This window comes from Oryzias melastigma, linkage group LG24, assembly GCF_002922805.2.
Source record: "Oryzias melastigma strain HK-1 linkage group LG24, ASM292280v2, whole genome shotgun sequence".
Classification (NCBI taxonomy): Eukaryota; Metazoa; Chordata; class Actinopteri; order Beloniformes; family Adrianichthyidae; genus Oryzias; species Oryzias melastigma.
The window spans coordinates 1,813,246-1,834,789 of record NC_050535.1 but is presented as its reverse complement, the minus strand read 5'-3'; the positions used below and the strand labels follow the sequence as shown (position 1 = coordinate 1,834,789).

The 21,544-nt window shown below is 37.7% G+C and overlaps 1 protein-coding gene across 1 annotated transcript in view; it reads right to left on the bottom strand.

The window, feature by feature from the left end:
- Window positions 1–20,859: 20,859 nt before the first annotated feature.
- Window positions 20,860–21,544, bottom strand: part of trib2 (tribbles pseudokinase 2) — a gene marked incomplete in the record, with an annotated part of 7,556 nt that continues 6,871 nt past the window's right edge. The window contains 1 exon segment of the mRNA XM_024291628.2: window positions 20,860–21,544.

Here is a 21,544-nt window from a genome sequence, read left to right as displayed (position 1 = left end):
GATGCCGCTCCTCCCCTTTCACTTTGTTTCGCTGACAAGCCCGACAGCGCCTCCTACCAGCCGCGGGGCGCAACTGCAGCCTCGTCCTCGGAGCTCGTCTGTCCTCTGAGGATCAGTGGAGATCACACGATTGAATGTGAAACTTTTCTGTCTGTCATTAAGGGAAAATCGATAAATACATTATAAAATAATCGATTTATTGCTAAAAAAAAAAATTGAATTTAATTTAGAAGGATTTTTGGATAATTCAGTTTTGTATATGTGTTTTTTTTAAACGTTTTTTAGGCTATTTTGGAGTTTAGCTAATATTTCAGCTACAAGCTAGCTGTTTTGGCTAATTTGGGGTTTTGTTTGTTTTTAGGGTGTTTTTGACACAGGCTAATATTTCAGCTACATGCTAGCTTTTTGGCTAATTTGGGCTTTTTAAAAAGGGTTTTAGGCTGTTTTCGAGCTATGCTAATATTTACATGCTAGCTGTTTTGGCTAATTTATGCTTTTTCAGTTGTTTAGGATATTTTTAAGTTTAGCTTATTTTTCAGCTACATGCTAGCTTTTTTGGCTAATTTCTGCTTTTTTAAAAGGGTTTTAGGCTGTTTTCGAGCTATGCTAAAATTTACATGCTAGCTGTTTTGGCTAATTTGGGCTTTTTAAAAGTTTTTTGGAATTTAGCAAATATTTCAGCTACAAGCTAGCTGTTTTGGCTAATTCCGGGGTTTTTGTTTGTTTTTAGGGTGTTTTTGACACAGGCTAATATTTCAGCTACATGCTAGCTTTTTGGCTAATTTGGGCTTTTTACAAAAGGATTTTAGGTTGTTTTCAAACTATGCTAATATTTACATGCTAGCTGTTTTGGCTAATTTATGCTTTTTCAGTTTTTTAGGATATTTTTAAGTTTAGCTTATTTTTCAGCTACATGCTAACCTACATTTTGTTTTGTGTCCTGGGCTAATTTGGTATATAGCTAATATTTTAGCAGGCTTTCAGCTTCAACATTTTCAGCTTCAGCGTTTTTAGCTATCAATTTCAGCATCTTCAGCAGCCAAATTCAGCTTACAGCATTCATACTAGCATTATCACAGGTAATGCTATATATCTAGTTCATAATTATGTTAAAAAGTAGCAGTTTTAACGTTTAAAAATGTAGTTTTAGTGTGTTCATTAAATGTTTATCCTGTTCGGCCCGCGGCCTAAGGTGTGTTTTGGATTTTGGCTCCTGCTTTAATACAGATTAGTATTAACCTACTTTCATAATTTCTATTGTCAGATTGACATCATCAAGATCAACTCTGTTACATGCATAAAAGATATTTACTTTTGATTGGTAAAAAGTAAACAATTGCTTTGAAAACTATATTTATTTCTCGTTTTCTTCATTCCATATCTATGTAGACACATGACAACTTGTAGCTAAAATATTCAACCCGTACCCAAACAGACAGTTACGGGGTTTCGTCATTGTATCGGTTGAAGGTTGGACTGCTCTTAAGCCAGTAAACCACTTTTTCTGTTATTTTATGTTTTGTTCTCATAACAGATGGATAAATCAAATGCAGAACGGCAGAAAGAGTAAAGGGGGGAAGAGATATAGAAGAGTCAGATCGTCCCGTTACGGCGTTGAAGTTAAAACAACCTATAGGCTGTTTTATGTCATTTCCAAACATTTGGGGATTTCATGTCTAAGGTGGGAAAACATATTTTCTCAAAGGTTAAAAAAGTCCTTGTTAAAAAACACATTTTATTTTGAGTAACCTGAGAACCCAAAGAATTCTGAATGACCCTCTAATGAATACGATGATTTTGGGTGAAATGCTGGTCATCACATCGACTTGATCAGCTGATTAGGCTCTGGTGAAAAACAAGCAGCATCAAATCGATGCCTCTTTTGCTTTGACCTGCTTTTCTCCCATGAGCACCAGCAGTGGGATGCAGAAAGCAAAGACAGTAAAAAAAAGAAAACGGCTGAAGTTTGGAGCTGATGTAGCTGTAAAGAGAGTTTGGACTTTTGTTAAAGAGTAAACAGTTAATTATGCATGAGAGCAGCAGATTTTCCTCTGTTAACATTCAGATGGCTCCGCCTTATCTCTGCTGCTTCGGAGATAACCTGCTTCCAATTAAGTCAGACAGGAACCTTCTGACCGGCGGGAGGGCTTCTGCATACCGACCACGACCTTGGAGAAGTTTGGAGACGCTCCCCTGATGGAGGTTCCACGTGTGGCGTTACAATAACCCTTGAAGTTCCAGCAGAAATCCTCATTTCAGTGGGTTTGAGGAGTGTCACCTCAAAGATTTCCATCATTTTTGATCAATCGATTTTCATCAATTGTCATACGGTTGTCACTTCCGTAAACTAAAATGAAGTTTTGGTCACTACAGAATCTGAGTTCCTGGTTGGTCAAAGTTCTGTCATGGTGCACCGGCTCCTCCTGATTGGACCCGACATTCATCTCATCTTCCACAGACTGATGGAACTCTAAAAAGAGTTTCATTATGGCATCATTTAGGGTCACAGTTGGTTGATCAGAAACCTTTTCCATCGGTTTGCTGCATGAATTCTGCAGACGACTGTTTGGACGGAGAAGAGTCGATGTGTGTCAGAGATTATAATCCTGAACGGAAACAGAGTTCCAGAACATTCTAGCTGTTGGTTTGATTTATATTAGCAGCTCTATTTATTTACTGATGCTGAGCAGTAAATGTTTTGACTTGTGTTAGTTGGAGAAGTACTGCTGGGAATATGATGTACTGGCTTTGATGAAATACTTTTATGAGCTTCCACAGTGAAAATACCTGTTATCATGAAATCTAGAAGAACGGTTTGGATGTGAAGAAATATTCTGAGGAAATAGAAACATAACTTATCAAACTGAGGGATATTTATATACATTTAAAACAAGAATACTACATTCTTTTAGTGTTTTTTATGTTTTGTTTTTCTAGAAAGTTTGGAAATGAATAAGATACAATATGATAAGATACGATATGCTAACATATGCTAAGATATGTTACGTTAAGATATGTTACGTTAAGATATGTTATGTTAAGTCGATATGATAAATTAAGATATGTTACATTAAGATATGTTATGCTAAGATATGATAAATTAAGATATGTTAATTAGGGGTGTGCCAAAACATCAATATTCTGACATATAGCAACATATATTCCTGCGATTGATTCTTGATAGATTCTCACAAGTATCGTTCTCTTATTTCCGTTTGAAGAGGCTCTAAAATGTTATATTCATCTTACTCTGGTGGGGCGTTCCTTTGGAGGTAGATAGGGGGCGTGTCTTGTGAGACTGGCTGTTGCGTTGCACCAATGTGTCTGTCAGCTAATTGAATTATTTAATTTTTGTTGTTATTTACAGCAATTCTGCACTAAGTTGTGTCACTGCTGTTCATGTTCACTATTGTTAACATGAATTTACAGATAATTCCAATTCAGTTGTTGTCAATGATCGTCAAAGACAGAATTACTGATTTCAGCAACGTTGCTCAAAAGTGTTTATTATTTGTTGCACAAAATAAGACACAATTTTTATTATGATTGTCTTCAAGCTAAAACATAAATAGCGATATATTTTCTTGAAAATGTGTGTTTTTATTAGAGTTATCAGAGATGATTTTGACCAATTATCGGAGTATCGTGATATCATGAGTCGTGTATTGTGTATCGTATCATATCGTGAAGAACCAACGATTACCAGCCCTAATAATAATATACGATACGCTAAAATACGTAAAGAAACCTCCAGATACAAAATATTAAGGTGTGACAAGAGACAATACGTTACAATACAATGTATTAAGAGAGTATACATTAAAATATTTTAAGATATGTTAAGACATATTAAGATAAATTAAGATACGATACTCGATAATGTGATATCTTAAGACTAAAGACGTTAGGATACTATAAATTAGGATACATCAAGACATAAGACACGTTAAGAAACACTGAGAAACATTGATATGTTGGAACATGTTAAGTTAAATTAAAATACGATATACTAAGGTGTGATATGTTTACATTAGATACAATACGTTAAGATATTTAAAGACAAATTAACAAACATTAAGATATGATAAAATGCAATATGGATGGAATATATTAAGATACGGTAAGATAAGATGTTTTAAGATACAAAACATTAAGACACGATTTGTTTTTTGTACTTAGACTGTTAAGTTGTACGTTCAAACTGTGGTTTTATTTACAAAGAAGTTACTAATAGAAGGAAATACATTAAAACATAGAATTATAATTTTTCATGTGGGTCACTTTGTCTTTAATGCATCTTTATTTGTTATTAAAACTCTTAAAATTAAACTTTTGTGGATGCAAAACGTGGATTAAATGGAACTGTGCTGCATTAAGGAGGAGAAACTTTACAAACACTAAAGATCGATTAGGAAGTGAAATCCTGCAGAGGTATTAATGCAAAAATCTGGAGGTCGTGCTTCCAAAAAGAGCAGCGCGCCGTAGGAGTTCAGCTCACCGGTTTGAGCGTATGCTCTCCAAACAGCTCGAGTAAAATACTGGAGTGCTCTCCACTCCTGAGACATCAGGCATTGCATCAAAATGTCACACTTGGCTGAATAGATAGCAGGCCTTATCGAGGGTCAAATTCTATCCGGAGGTAATTTCTGAAGCCTTTCAGCCACCGCGAGGTGCGAGACGGCGCGCCATGCTGAATATTAATTTGTTGTGGAGCCCACTGAGCCAAATCCAAACCTGCTGGTATTAGATTGAATTTAAAAACAAAGAGCTTTTGCTTTTCTCAAACAAAGCTGAGTAATCTGAGATCTTTGTGTTGTGGAGCGACACTTCCAAAGGGGAGCGGCGCCCAGCCAAGCGGCGAGGCGTCGGGGAGCGTTCGGTCATGATAGCTGTTTGCTCCTGACTAACTTTACTTTAGTCGAGCATTTTGACTGTATTTTACAATCAAGAACCGATTAGAGGTCATCACTGTAACAGAATCCACTCATGAGAGAATAAAGGAATAGATTCGACCTTGAACACAACAAGGAATTCGGAATCTGCTTTGCTTTACATTTTCCCTCCGTTTTCCTGCATCTTCTCACCTGGAGCGCTTGAGATTCTGCACAGCGTTGTGTTATTCATGGCCTCTACCGAGCCGACAGAGTTTGGAACCTGTAAACAGCCGTAATTGGACTCAGGGGGCAGTGGACACCAAAACAAATGGCGTCTCTGAGTTTCCCTCCATTTTCCTGCTCGCATTTATACTTTTTTCTGCATAATTTCAAGGGATGGGAGGAAAAATGTGTTTATTTAACTCAAATATCCTCAATTAAAGAAGAAATGAAGGTAAAAAACGATTCCCTTCTATTCAATTTAGTTATTATGTGGGCTCACAATTGAGAAGTGTAAATTCTGAAATATCCTTAGAAAAGTTTGTGTAATACAGATTTAAAGGATCTTTTTTATGTGTTTGAAAATGTAAAATAAAGATTCATATTTTATGTATGATGTGTATAGAAACAGGATTTCTGTGACCTACTGTAAACCCTTATGGAAGTCTTCATGTAAACCGCTCTTTAGCTTAAATATGTTCAAAATCAAGTATAAATAATAAATATTTACACTAGGATCATTTTTAATATGAGTCGAGATAAATCCTATTTTAAAATCAGATGATGCTAGTTTGTTGTTGTTTGGATGTCATTTTACTTTTTAATGAGCACAACATTTTTCTTTGTAAATACACATATGTCTTAAAAATAAAACATTTCCGTACAGATTCAGAAAGCTTGTTTCCTTATTTAAAATTTTAAATCCCTGTCATGGAATGACATATACGCTGTTTGTTTGTTTGTTTGTTTGTTTGTTTTTTCAGAAGAGTTTCTGCTTTGTTGGCTCCACAATGAGAACTCTAAAGTTAAAAATAATCCAAGTTGGTTAAAAATGAATAACTTTTTCCTGGATGATTTCAATACAGGTAAAAAATAAACAAAAAAATGTAGAAAAAGATTCAAATTAGGTAAAATAACTTTTATAACCCAAAAAGTTTGTATTGCTTCAAAAAGTAGCTCAAAATACAACATGAATAACCCAAGTTTTATAAAACTACTACTACTACCACTAATACTACTTCTCCTACCACTGCAAATAATACTGCTTCTACTACTTCTACCTCTACTAATAATAATAATAATACTACTAGTAATACTAACACTTTACTACAACTACTAATACAACTAGTAATACTAATACTACTACAACTACTACTTAGGGTAACAGCAATAATGAGCAACTACTTCTACTACTACTATCACTACTACTAATACTACCATGATTTCTACTAATGCTACTACTACTAATACTACTGATATTAATACCACTACTACCCATACTACCATTACTTCTACTACTAATATTACTTCTACTAATACTACCATTACATATTCTACTACTAATACTATTACCACTACTAATACTACCACTATTACTTCTACTAATACTACCATTACTTCTTCTACTAACACTACTACCACTACTAATACTACTACTACCATTTCTTCTACTAATACTACCATTACATATTCTACAAGTAATATTATTACCACTACTAATACTACTACTACCATTACTTCTACTAATACTACTATTACATATTCTACAACTAATATTATTACCACTACTACTACTATTACTATTACTTCTACTAATACTACCATTACTTCTTCTACTAACACTAATACCACTACTAATACTACTACTACCATTACTTCTACTAATACTACCATTACATATTCTACTAACACTAATACCACTACTAATACTACTACTACCATTACTTCTACTAATACTACCATTAAATATTCTACAACTAATATTATTACCACTACTACTACTACTACTACTATTACTTCTACTAATACTTACTAATACTACCATTACTTCTTCTACTAACACTACTACCACTACTAAAACTACTACTACCATTACTTCTACTAATGCTACCATTACATATTCTACTAACACTACTACCACTACTAATACTACTACTACTACCATTACTTCTACTAATACTACCATTACATATTCTACAACTAATATTATTACCACTACTACTACTACTACTACTACTACTACTACTACTACTATTACTTCTACTAATACTACCATCACTTCTTCTACTAACACTACTACCACTACTAATACTACTACTTCCATTACTTCTACTATTTTACTAATACTACCATTATTTCTACTACTAATACTACAAATACTACAAATACTACTTTAATAATACTACTTATTATTACTACTACTACTATCACTACTACTACTATTATTAATAATAATAATACCCCAAATATTAACATTCTGAAATGCTCAAAATAAATGATCAATTTGGATCCATAATTAAGACGTTTCCGCCGCCGGTTAGTGACTATGTGAAAGCTGCAGTGGAGCGAGAGGCCGTTACCATGACGACGCGCCACACAACGAATCAAGTAGTCCGCATGTTGTGAAAAACAATCCAAATATAACCTTTAAAGTCTTAATATTCAATCTAATATTGTATAAGCGAGAGAATGTCCTTTGAGATCTCATTATCAGAAGTGAACGGTCACTTCTTATGGACACCTGGTCTGGCATCATCTCTTACATTTCTGTCTTCTCAAACAATGAGATAATGTCACAAATTTAAAGATCTTCTTATGTTATTTTAAAGTTAAGAGGTCAGTTGAGATATAGAGGGGGAATTACCTTTCACCATGTTGAAGGTTTTCTACTGAAGTAAATGATAAAAACTGTGTTGGTCTGTGGTTGAGTAAAACTATTGCGTGATTTTATTTCCCTTTATTTGTTCAAAGTTCAGTTTTTTCTTATAAATCTTTCATAGGCCTTTTTTACCCACTGAAAAGTTTTGTTTGTCAAATCCTCATAATAATTCTCCATTATCCTGCTGTAAATGGGGAAAATAACAACAACAAACGTCGCCTTAAATGTGGGAAACTCTTTGCTTTGACCGGGGTAACAGAAAACGGGGGAGTCAAAACATTTATCCCATTACAAGGAAACGAGGAGACAGAGAGTCTGTGTTTATCCATTATGAAATCCATATCTGGCTGGAAATGAAACGGCAGAGGTTGAGTCCCTGAACATCATCCTCTTCAAAACATGCACAGGAAAGAACCTGCTTAATGATTCATAAGCTGCTTCAAGAATGATCAACTGCATTAGAAAATGGGAATAAATCCCAGTTCAGTTAGAAGTGTACATACTGCATCTGTGAGTATCAGTACGAGGTACTCATTGCTAGTACTTTACTAGAACTACCTTTATCCTTGGTGGCATAGGAGAATCTGTCAATCAAACGTTTGAGGCGGGGTCAGCACGCACCACATGCTTTTACTTCTGATTGGTCAGTTAATAACTTGTGATAAACATGTCTTTAAAAAAATGACGATTAGAAATAAGATGTTAAGAAGAATGCATCAGAAGAATGGTTATTCTGACCAATAGAATGACTGTCGCCCTATTGGAACACATGGGTACTTCCTCTTTGAAACATAAGAGGGAGGGGCTTGGTTTGGCCAGTGATTACACAGTCATGGCTGGAACCAGTCTCTCCTCTGACCTCTGACATCAAGAAGGCACTTCCACCCACAGAACTGCTGCTCCCTGGATATTTTCTCTTATTCTGACCATTCTCTGTAAACTCTAGAGATGGTTTGGGTGAAAATCCCAGCAGATCAGCAGTTCCTGAAATACTCAAAGGACCATGTCACACTCAGGGTCACTTCAATCACCGTTCTTCCCCAATCTGATGCTTAGTTTGAACTGCAGCATGTCCACAGGACTAAATGCATCGAGTTGCTGCTGCGTGACCAGAAATTTGTGTTAACAGGCAGTTGGACAGGCGTGGCTAATAAAGCGGTTATTTGAAATTCTGATATTGGAACTCAGATATTATAACAGTTGGAGTTTTGGGTGTTGGGTCTGTGTTTAACAGTAATGTAGAGCTGCTACGATTAGTCGACAAATTGACGACTAATCAACTGTTAAAATAGCCGACGACTAGTTAAATAGTCGAATAGTCGTTATTTTATATTATATGGAGTCAGAGTTTAGGAAAGTTGAAAGTTATGATGGTATTCTGATAACTTTTTTGACTATTTTGGCATTTATTAAGGTTTTCTTTAGGCTATTTTGGAGTTTAGCTAATATTTCAGCTACAAACTAGCTGTTTTGGCTAATTTAGCATTTTGTTCCCCCAGATTTCTTTGACTATTTTTAGGTCTGGCTAATATTTTAGCCACATGTTAGCTGTTTTGGCTAATTTAGGATTTTTTTCTTAGTTTTTCAGGCTTTCCTGAAATATAGCTAATATTTTAGCCACATGGTAGCTGTTTAGGCTAATTCAGGATTTTTTTTGTTTTTTAGGCTGTTTTGGAATTTAGTTAATATTTCAGCTATATGCTAGCTGTTTTGGCTAATTTAGGATTTTTTTCCCACATTTTTAGGCCACTTTGGCGTTTAGGTAATATTTTAGCTACATGCCAGCTGTTGGCTAACTTTTCACAATTTTTTGGGGCTAATTTGGCATTTAACTAATATTTTAGCAGGCTATCAGCTTCAGCTATCATAGCATCTTCAGCTGCCAAATTCAGCTTGCAAGATTGACACCAGCATTATCACAGGTAATATTAGTGTGAATATATTTAGTTTTTAGTTAGTTTAAAGCTAATGATGGTTAAGTTGTGTGTTTTACATTCCCTTTGTGCATGACACGATTAGTCGACTACTAAAATAACCGTTTGTGGCAGCTCTGTAGTAATGGCATCTCCTCTTCCGAAGTGATCAAAGCGCCTCACCTGTCTGTCTTTGAGACTGTCAGGTGTTGAACTATTTTTCATCTTTGCTCCGGTGGAGCAGGTGTGTCCTGCACGGCTGTCATTCATCTTTGGCGTGCGAGCGGCGGCTGTACATGGATGGAATGTGAACGCCGCAGACACAGCAAACGGTTTTATCTTTGCCTCCTCACCAGCAGGTTTCTGTAAAAATTCCACCGTCACATTTATCCTCCACCGTGGGAGTCTGGACTCCAAACAATTGTCGGGACAATTTCTGTAGAAGAGACAACACAAAAACCACACAATCACACTCGACTGCCGCAGGTGGCCGAAGGCTCTTTTCCAATTAACAAGTCTAATTACATCACAGCTCTGCAGAGTTGTGCTCCATCGATTGTGTTTTGGTGTCTTTGTGCACTCGTGGGTGTTTTGGTGTGTGTGTACGGGGTTTCATCTCCGAGTGTGAGGTCTGAAATTTAGCAAAATGATCAGTGGGATTAAGGGACATCGAGAAATTCCTAACTTGGCTTGATAATTAGCTTGAAAATTACTCAGCAGGCTAATAAGTGGAGTTCATTCCGGCTGCTCACTTCTCCAACCGGATCGTGGAGAACTTTGCTTTTGAGGAAACAAGATAAAAGTTCAGTTTTAATACTCAACACTGAACGATTTTTGAATTGAAAACATTTAAAGCAGATTTTATCTGCAAAATACTTTTTAAAATATGTAAAACAGGTAGCAATTAACAGAAATAGGAAAAAAGTAACTTTTTTGGCTAAACTTTTAAATAAATATCATCAAAGAGTGGCATTGGGATAAATTTACTAATAATCATTAGGGGTTGGGAGGGAATCGATTTGGCGATATATCGCGATATTTCATTTGGCAATACTTGTATGGATTTAACATTTTTGCAAGACAGTAATTGATTTCCTTAATCAAACTAGTAGAACTTTATTAGTTGAGGCAAATTAATTCTATATTTTTCTTTCTTATATTGAAAACTTTTTTGTATTGATGGTTCCTTTTAAGAATGAATATTTCCTAATTTACCAAAAGAAAATCCGTATGAATTTAGTTGAGTAAAAGCAACTTTTATATGAGTTACAGTTACAGTGTTTAGCGTTGTAATCATTAAATACCATTTTATTAACATGAAAGGCACATTAATGTTTGGTAGAGTTGTACTTTTTAAAGAAAATTGGGAAAAATTCTGGTACAATCTTGGGATATACAAACAATGTTAAGGGTCCAAACCTAGAACCCTGAGGAACCCCATTTTTAATACCTTTTACTTCCAAAATTAAGCCAGAACAGCTTCTTAACATATCAAATACTAATTATGAACAGGAAGCCGAATAGATTTAACAAAGGAAAGACGGCAGCTGATAAACTGTTGACAGCGATGAATGTTACACCAACTCGTGTCTTCTTCTGCTGCAGAGCTTCTTCATAATTGGCTGTTGTCATCTCAGACGCCCCATTATGTAGGATTTTTTTGTACTTCTGAGTTGTCACAGAATATTTTTTACAATGAACTGCACTTAAAGTGTCTAAATTTGAAAAGGAAAATGATGCCATTAAAAAATAACAACATAAATATGTAATTTCAGAAATATAGAGAAGTAAAAACCAGCTTGTTTTGGTTCATCATCATTAAAAAAGGTGGCATGAGGTAAAAAGTTTGCATAAATAGATATTCTCAGGTCTTATTGTCAAGAAGTCAAATCCATCAATACTGATCAATAAGAAGAAGAAAAATAGGAACATTTGTATTAGAATTAAAGGTTTTAGATATAAACTTTCTAAAAAGACTTCTTAAAAGTGTTTTAGGCCGATATTTGACCATCATATCCCTTTGGTATCACCTTATAGAGTGAAAGTTTTAGAACCGGATTCATGATCAGATCTTTTAATATCAAATGTCCTGAAGTTTTATTTTTGCTGTAATGAGATTTAATTCAAAAGAAAAGGTCATTATGTCTTTATGTGATCTGAATGAGTTCGCCGTAAGATTTTTTCTTTTGGAAAAACCTCATTAGTCTGTATTTTTTCTTTTCTTCCATCTGCAAATGATCAATGCTCACATTACCTTTTTTTAAACCTGAAATAGCCTTCACATTTCCACCTTTAATTGAGCAGACTAGTACAACCAAAACCTCTCTTTGAAAGTATTTTCATAATTGCAATATTTGCTTTAAACTAGCAAACAATTTAAGGACTTTGGCAAACTCCAACCTGAAAAAACCCTAGAAAGTTTACGCTTCAGAGCCTCCGTCTGAAGTGTGAAGCTTACCTTGTTTTCTCCTTCTTTTCTGCTGCTACTTTCGTACGTCTGCGCGGCACAAAAACAACCTGTTTCACTCAATTATCTCTCCCACAGGGCGCCGTCAGGATATCTGGCTCAGTTAGGACGCTTTTTTCACTGAGCCAGATGATGGGAAGCTTCCGGGGAGAGCATGTCAGCCCACCAGGACTCAAAGTGCTGAACATCAGCAGCTCCAGCTGCTCCAGGAAGAGAAAGTTAGGATTTATTTGCCTTAAAGTCCCACTGCCGTCATCTTTTGATCTGTTTTCAAAGCGTACCTAGAGGTCTTTTAATTATGATTATGACGTCTCTAGCCAAAATCAAAAGAATAGTTTTCTAGGACATAGTTTCTGCAGAGCGGCAGGAGCAACCCAAACCCCCCTTCCTATCACCCACCTGTTTATGTGCTGCCCTGCTAGCTTACACCCCAAACCTATTATTACTGGTGCAATATTAGAGCTACGAAGACGTGAATGGATACAGTCGTCTACAGGAATGGCGTATTTTCCAACCATCCATTCTTTCTCCAGCTTCTCCGGGGGGACCCCAAGGCGTTCCCAGAACACTTGAGAGACAAAGCCTCGCCTGGGTCGTCCCCGAGGAAGACCCAGGAGGATCCTGGCTTACATTTGGGACCTCTTTCTTTGGGTCATGAGTACTGGAACAGAGATCAACTGGTAAATTGAGAGTGTTGCTCCCTGACTCGGCTCTCTTCACCACAATAGACCACCACGTCTGCATAGCAGTGGACGCCTCTCCAATCCGCCTGTCAGTATTAAAAACACTACCTGTCACTTGTGCCAAAATGTCACCGCGCTGGAACCTAAGAGCAAGTTTTTCAGCAAATCCGGGAGGTGGTCTTGCAGTGTGGCATTCGTAATCGGGAGGCACCAGTTGGGAGGTTTTAAGAAAAAGTTCTAGTTTTACCATTTTTTTTTTTTGCATCAGTCAGTGGCATCTTGGATACATTTGGAAGTCACACGGTGGCAGTCCAGTGACACATTCTCACTCCCAACTCTGTATATATTTACGTACAGTATGGGCCCCCTCTGTGACCGATATTGTTTTGTATATTTGAGCGTTGGAAGCTCCGCGCTGTCACTAGCGGACTGGCGATTATTGGTGACGTCATCGAACAAAAAGGACGTCGGATTTATGAGACACTAATTTTCATAACTCTCTCTTTGGGGGGCTAAATGAAGGGGAAGGAAGAAGGGAAGAAGTGGACTGGGCCTAACTCGTCATTTTTGATGTGCTGGCTCTCAGGTCACCACATCTTGGGAAGTGTTACCGGACAAAGAACCAGTACCAGTTTAGGGCACTGGTCTTGTTCCGGTACCCTAACCCTAACACAGGGAACCAGTCTGCGTCCCGAGGGTTGGGGACCCTTGATTAGTGTATGCATTTTCTTCTTTGTCTGTGGTCTGGTACCATGCGGTCCCTCGGACCAGTACCAGTTCGCAGCCTGGAGGTTGGGCAATGGGAGCAGCCAGCAAGTCAAAAAGTGATGATTTGGGGACACCCAAATCATCAAAAAGGGGTGCGAACTACATGTCCGTATAAGAGGAGTTGGGAGTGAGAATGTGTTGGATAAGTCGGTGGTAGAAAGGCAGCAGGATGATAATTGACTGATAGGAGGGTTTCTAAAGTCCCCAAAATGGTCCAATGATTGGCCAATTTCAGACTGCCACCCTCCAGCCACCACCCAGCCCCTGTGCTGCCACCCCACTCCCACTGCCTGATGTTAGAAATCCTACGGTAGCATTGCAGGAACTTGACGAGTATCAATCTCACCTCAATCTCATCATGGCGTTGGGTTGGCAACCACAGAGACTCTCAGATCTACGTACTGACAAACTGCGCTTGATGCTGAGAAGAATACGAAGAAGACAGAACATTGTGCTTCCTGCACATAGAAGAAGAGCAACCTACTCAAGAAAGGTGAAGAAGAAGTTGGGTAAGGCTGTGGTTGTTCGGACAATGCTCAGACATCCGCCGTCCGGAGACATTTACACATCGTCCACCACCTTGTGGCCTCCTGGCTGGCTGTCGCCCAATTTTGTAATGTCGTATCCCCTCCCAACTGATGGCCACCTGACCATCTAAATCAGGGATATGCAACTCCAGGCCTCGAGGGCCGCATTCCTGCATGTTCTCCAAATCACCCTATTCTGGCATGTTCTAATTGGATGGACTCACCTGAACCAGGTAATCAGTCATGAGTAGGGCTTGGGTACCTAGAAGTCACGCAGACACATCGGCCCTCGAGGACTGGAGTTGGCTATCTCTGATTTATATGCAGGACGTCAATAATTTAAGAAAAAACGGGCGATAGCGTGATACCTAGAAGATTGTGCTGATGCCTCCCCATTGCGCCTCGTACTGTATTTGTATTTCACAACAAAAATCTCACGACACTCATACTCCCTCCAGAGAAGAACTACCGTTTTCTGTTCAATCCACTGTACTTTCTGCGACACAAATACAATCTTATTCCAATTACATTTTTCATCTGGTCCAGATTCACATTGATTTGAATAAAAAAACACCCAATTTTAGGCTTAATTTTTTGTATGTATCCTGAGAAAAATGCCACACAAAATCAATGGAAATGAGTTATTGCTTAATGATCAAACCCAGACAGTCCTCGTGTCCCTGACAAATGTGGAGGTAATTACAAGCATGCCATCCCCGAGGATGTCTCTCCAATAATTACAGTATGCGGTCTGAGACGTGTAAAAAAAGCAATACCTTATCTGATGACGATTGTCAATATATTTGCCCAAACAAGCCGCAGATGTCAGGAGCAATAAAAGAGTCCGCCGCCGCCGCGTCTATGCGACGCCACTCCCGGGATAGAGTCAAAGAAGTGAGCGGACAGACCCAACGTGACCATGGATCTCTATTGTGTCTGACCCCGACTATGAAGCTTTAAAGCTATTAATGATTGATTAGTGAATGAAGTCACTTTGGATCTCCATTCCATACAAAAAAACAAAAAAGGCTTTTTCAAATCTATCTGTGGAAAAATCACCAGAGAGGATAATTGGGTATTGACGAAAGAGTGTGAAAAGCAAAGACAGCATGCAAGACCACTCTCCACTCCGCCTGTCATCTCCAGGCTCTGATTATGCTGCTTACTGACCATATAATTGCTGCGATGCTTGATAAAAACAAACATTTCGGAGCTACAAATGCACAGAAACTAGCATCCAAGTGTTCTGAGGGCTTAATTGAAATGGTGCGTTCGCATCTCCCGCCGCGATTCGAAAGCCCTGACAAGACTCCTGACCCCCCCTCCCCCATGTTTAATGCACTATTAATCACTGCTTCTTCTTTAAAAGGGTGGGAGGCGTTCATGCTTCTAGTTGACACTAAATTGAGTGTTAGGAGTTAATAACAAGCTTTTAAGGGCCAATGATAGGTGTGATCTTTTAAACTACATTTTGACTCATTTAAATAATTAATTAAAAATGTGTCTTTTTTTTAGAAAAATATTTGCTTAGTTATGCATGGAAGGGGTACCATAAATTGTATTTTTAATTAAAATCAGTTTGAATAATAAAAGCATAGCGCCATCAAGTGTTAAAGACATTTATCTGCAGATTTTCTTATTATAAAATCTTCTTTTACTGGTTTAAAGGTACATTTTAGTAATTAAAAACGCAGTGATGGAGTGCCAGGCTTCCCTCCGTCTTTGCTGCTCAGTGGGTTTTGTAATCCGGAGCCGCCGAGAGCCTCATGGCTGGGTGGAAGACAACAGAGGCCATCTGTTGTCTGTGTGTTTTCTTTGGTGCCCTGCCACCGACAAAGACTCTGCTGCCAGAACCAGGAGGAGCACCCATGCGGCACCGACGGGCCTGGGCCCTCTGAAGCACCTCTATAGCCGACTGTGTCCACCGCCGCCGCCGCCGCCGCAGAGGGACTCCGGGATTCTGCCAAAGCCTTGACACAACAGGGGCAGTGTTGGAGTAAAAAAAATAAAAGAAGAGGGCCTTGTTGAAACAGGATCGTTACACAACCGCGCTATTAACCTTAACTGGAGCAGCACAGAAAAAGCTGCTGCTGCTCCCCTGGGTTATGCAAAAAGTCACATTTAATTTGCAGAAAACTTCTCTTGTGGGGTATTAAACACCGAAGGCCCCCGCTCGAGTTTGGTGCAACAGAAAAAGCGTAAAACCACCAGAAAACAAAATAGTTTCTTTCCTGCTCAAACATGCCCAGAGCTGCATCATTTCTGGGTTTGTTATCCCGCCATGATATAAGGCTGAGATTGGATTGTGAAAGGAGATTATTGTGGCCGGGTCGGCGGGTCACTGTGACTGAAACTCGCCGCTGATTAAAGCTGAGATGAAAAGATTCCTACCAAAATTCTGATTTTAGCATCAAATTTGAGGATATCCCAGCCAGCAAGGCTAAGTGGGCCTCATATGGTTTAAAAGTGGCAGAACCTGTGAACAAATCCATTTGGGTTTGTTCACAGGTTCTGAGGTGCCCCACCTGTGTTTGCACACATTAACTTAAGTGGAGATTCAGTGGCTTAACTTGCTACGCTACCCAGAAGGCCGTTGGACAGCATAGCATGCTAGCGAGTTCTGCTGTAGCAAGCTAGCACACTCCACTGTAGTATGCTAACGTGCTCCGCTGTACTATGCTAGTGAGCTCCGCTGTAGCATGCTAGCACACTCCACTGTGGCATGCTAGCGAGTCTCACTGTAGCAAGCTAGCGCGCTCCACTGTAGCATGCTAGTGAGCTCCACTGTAGCATGCTAGCGCATTTCACTGTAGCATGCTAGCGAGCTCCTCTAAAGTGAGCTAGCGAGCTCTGCTGTAGCGAGCTAGCAAGCTTGTCTGCATTGAGCTAGCGAGCGCCGCTGTCCACCAGGCGGCTGGATAGCATAGCGAGCTAACCCTCTGAGTGTCCACTTAAGTTAACGTGGACAAACACAGGTGAGTCCACCACGGAAACTGCAGACAAACCCATTTGAGCCACATTTTCTGCCTACTTTGAAACCGTTCGGGATGAGATGATAAAATGATCTCAGAATCGGGCTGATCCACCCAAACAAATCCAGACGTCTGTTGTGCTTCTATGACCTAAACCAGAAATCTGCAACCGGAGCCTCCATTGTGAATCTTTGGCTTCAAAGGAAAATACAATTACAAAAAATAATGAGTTTATAGCTTTAGGAAAATCAGTTTTAGTAAGTTAAGTCATTTCAACATGTCAGATAATTGAGATAAATGATTGTAAAGTGGTTTATTATTGAAATAAGCTCAAAGAACAAACATATGAAAAATAATATTTGATTTTACACCCATATTTTCATGTTTATATCCTTTAGTAAACAGAGAAAAGAGATAAAGTTGCACCAAAGTCATGATGCATGTTTTTGCCGTTCTTCAAATCAAACTTTATTTATAACAGAAAGCGCTTCTCATTTGTTAGGATAACCCCCCACCCCCCTCCATTAACAGACTCTAAATTATTATTATCTTATATATTTTCTTGCATTTTTACAGGAGAATCCGGTTTAGCACATGGTGGCTTTTATTTTGAAAGGAACTTCTCCTACTGCTAGCAAACTTAAAGAAAACTAGAACTGTTATATATAGAAAATTATAATAATTCAATAAATATAAATATTTATAAGCTACATTTTACTAAATGACTGGACACAAAACACATTTTTAAGCAGTGACTTTGCAGCTCTTGTTAGGTTTTAGCCAGAATCGTCTCTTTTAGTGGTTAAAGTTGGCGTTAATCCCTCCTCTTTCATGACAGCAGAGGTCTCTCTCTCTGAATTCTGCAGGTTCTGTCACAGGAACCTCAGGGGTTCCCCGAGGAGAACCGGATCGCTGCCAGTGGATTTCTAATTAGCTTCGGTTTTGTTTCTTTCAATCCACTGATAAACTGTTGCTGTAAATGTGTCAAACCTTCACGACTTAATGCGGAGAATAATCCTTCATTATTTTTAATTCGATTAAAGAAGAAAAAAAACCAGCAGGAGCTGAAAATGTGAAGCAAATGAGGAAACTGTTGGAAAATTTTTAACCAAAACATGTGTAACCGTCACTGGTGAGTTCACCAATCACATCAGCTGTTCATAATCACATAAGAATTACAAGAAGCTCTCTAATTAGTGCATTACTTTAATCTAAAATTTTAAATGATACATTTTGTTTTCGAACAAGCATAAAAGTTTTGACAAATAATTGTGTAGAATTTCGGGGAGTTTCACTTATTTTTTCTTTGTGGATTCATACCCTTTTATTTTGTCTCTATACAATTAATATTTTGATATAAAACTGTTAGATTTCAATATTTGCAGTTAAAAAAATTACCAAATTAACTAGTTTCTGTTCAATTTCAGGTTTATTGTTGAGTTATCATGTAAAATAATAAAGAATATTGGTTTAAAAAATAAGATGTGGTTGTACTAAAAAGATGTAAATCAAGCATTGTCGCAAAGATTTGAGCAAATTGTAAAGTAGGAAAAGAAATCTCAAGAAGGTCATGAACCAGTAGGGGTTAAGGTTTTTTTACAATTAGTCACAACTGCAATTTATTTTTTTTTTTAGAAATAAACATAAGACTAAACTAAACTACATGGGTTTATATTACATAATTTAATTCTTTATTTGTAGTTTTTTACTACTTTAGTTTTTGCTCACTCTTTATTTTTGTGTGAGAACCGTTCTAGCGTCTGTCCAGCAGAGGTCGCCCTAAACCTGCATCTTTTTCTGCTTCCATTCTTCATTACCAAGAGAAAAACATCATAAAAGCAACAAAAACGCACAACTACATCCACCGTGACTCAACATGTCGCCGACAGGAAGTAAAGGAGAGCGTGCAGGACGGAGGAGGAGCTCGCAGACGTCTGATTTAAGTCATGTGCTGCAGATTTACAGACCCGTTATCGGGTCACGAGAACCAAATATTTCACTGCAGGATTCATTTATGACCCCATGTGACCAGGAAACGCTCTGAGGAGGAACAGAGAGGCTCTAAAAGCATAAATGATTGACAGTTTATTTTTAAATCAAAGTCAAAAACAGGTTTTGTATTTTGCCAACACCTGACTGTGCATTAGGGATATCGAATCTGGTGATGCAATGCGTATCGCGATATATCACGATACATCCCACGACTGTAGCAGAACTATTTTTTTTTACAATTTATTTTAAAGAGTAAATGAATATTAATGCGGGTTTCATTGCAATAAAATGATCAAATTAATTTTATTTAATGGTCACAAACATTAAGCAATGCAACTGGATCTCATAAATTGTTTTTACCCACAAATTTGTGATTTTCTTTTGGTTAATTAGGAAGTTTTTGTTCTTAAAGAAAACAGTCAAGATTGTCTGATTTTCACATCTTTTTCAGAATAAGAAATAAAAAGAGAATGAATGTGCTTTAGACCACAAGGTTCTAAAATATGATTAAGTAAATAGAGTGGTTTATTTCCAACGTTTCTAAATGTAGCTTTTAAACGGTTCAGGAGCTTCAAAAATAAATACAAGTATCACCTAATGAAATATCACGATACATCGCCGGATCGATTTTTCCCACTGTGATCAACTTTTGACTTTCAAAGCGGAATGGCTATTTAAAAAATCTTAAATTTTGTTTCTAAGACTCTTCACACTCGCCCACTAGATTATTTCTCCAAGCTAGCATTAGCGGTACAACAAAAATGGCGAGCAAATACATGCATCAAAAAGGGGCGGAGCAGGGCGCTTATAGCCCCTCCCAGTGTGTTTTCTACATCACAAATACGAACTTTGTCAAACAGCATACAAAATAAATACTTCTAAAAGCAATTTTACGCTTAATTGGTGTCCAGGATGACAAGATAAATATAATCGTCAACACTTTAAATCGATAAAAGCATCGCCTAAAAGAAATATCGCGATAAATCGCTGGTGTGAAAATCTTAGTGTGAGGATGACTTAAGTTAGGAAAAAAAACGTAAACGTTTCCACTAGCGTACAGTCTGTCACAACCCCAAGCTAGCATTACCGGTGCAACAAAAATGGTGAGCAATGCAAGTAGATATATCAAAAAGGGGTGGGGCAGGGAGCTTGTGGCTCCGCCCATCATAATTACTACTTCACAAATACAAACTTTTTCAAACGGCATACCACATACTTAAAAATGCAAATTTACGCTTAATTGATGTTTTCCATCGTGAGAAAGTATGACTGGATGAATATCGTCGTCAACACTTTAAATCGATAAAAGTATCGTCTAAAAAAATATCGCGATATATTGCCATATCTATTATTCCCCAATCAACTTTTTATTTTCTTAGCCTGGTGGTTATTTTTGTTTCCACTAGCTTACAGCCGATCACAACCACAAGCTAGCATTAGCGGTGCAACAAAAATGGTGAGCAATGCAAGTAGACGTATGAAAAAGGGGCGGAGCAGGGAGCTTGTAGCCCCGCCCAACGTATTTTCTACACCACAAATTTGAATTTTTTCAAAAAGTTTAAAAATAAATGCAAATAAATACTTTAAAATGTTATTTTACACATTAGTGGTGCAACAAAAATGGCAAATGCAAGAAGATACATAAAAAAAGGCGGAGCAGGAAGCTTGTAGCTCCGCCCAACGTATTTTCCACATCACAAATGCAAACTTTTTCAAACTGCAATAAAATAAATGCATATAAAGTGAGAGAAATACACGTGAAGAATAACTTGAATGACAAATCAGTCATCAGTTCACAATTTATTTACTGAATAAATTTGGACAAAACACCAGAATCTGTTACAATACAATCAGAACATGTGAGGCAGATATCCCACCATGCACCAACCCCTCCATGAAACCAAAAAAAACAAAAAAACATTAGCACCAACTGAAATGAAAAGGTAGCCCGGGTCTACAAAAACAATGAAAGCCGTTTTTATTGTAAAGCAACTAAGAAAAGGTAACAAATAGACTTTTTTTGCTTATTTTGGCTTTTCTTTAAAAAAAAAAAAAAAATAAAAAATAAAAAAAGAAGCATCGTCCTTACCCCCAAACCCACCCTCACCCCTGACAGGGAGGTCATGCCACAACAAAAAAATAAACAAAAAAAGAGGTTTTCAAGTAACATTGAGATACGACTAACCACTGGTACCCATCCGAGCATGATTGTTTCACAGAACCAGAACAGGCAGGAGGTCACGACGGCGGCCTGTCGTTGCAGTATTACTACTAAATAGATCTGGTATCAAGTTTTTAGAAAGAGGTGAGGGGGCAGGAATACTGGCACAGACAATATTATGTTTTCAACCTTCAGACAGACGGTTCTTCTTCCTCACGTCGTCTGTCCTGTGTCAAGATATTGCCTACATCATACATGAAAAAGGAATCTCTGGATTAAAAAAAAAAAACCCTGAAATTTAGCTTTAAA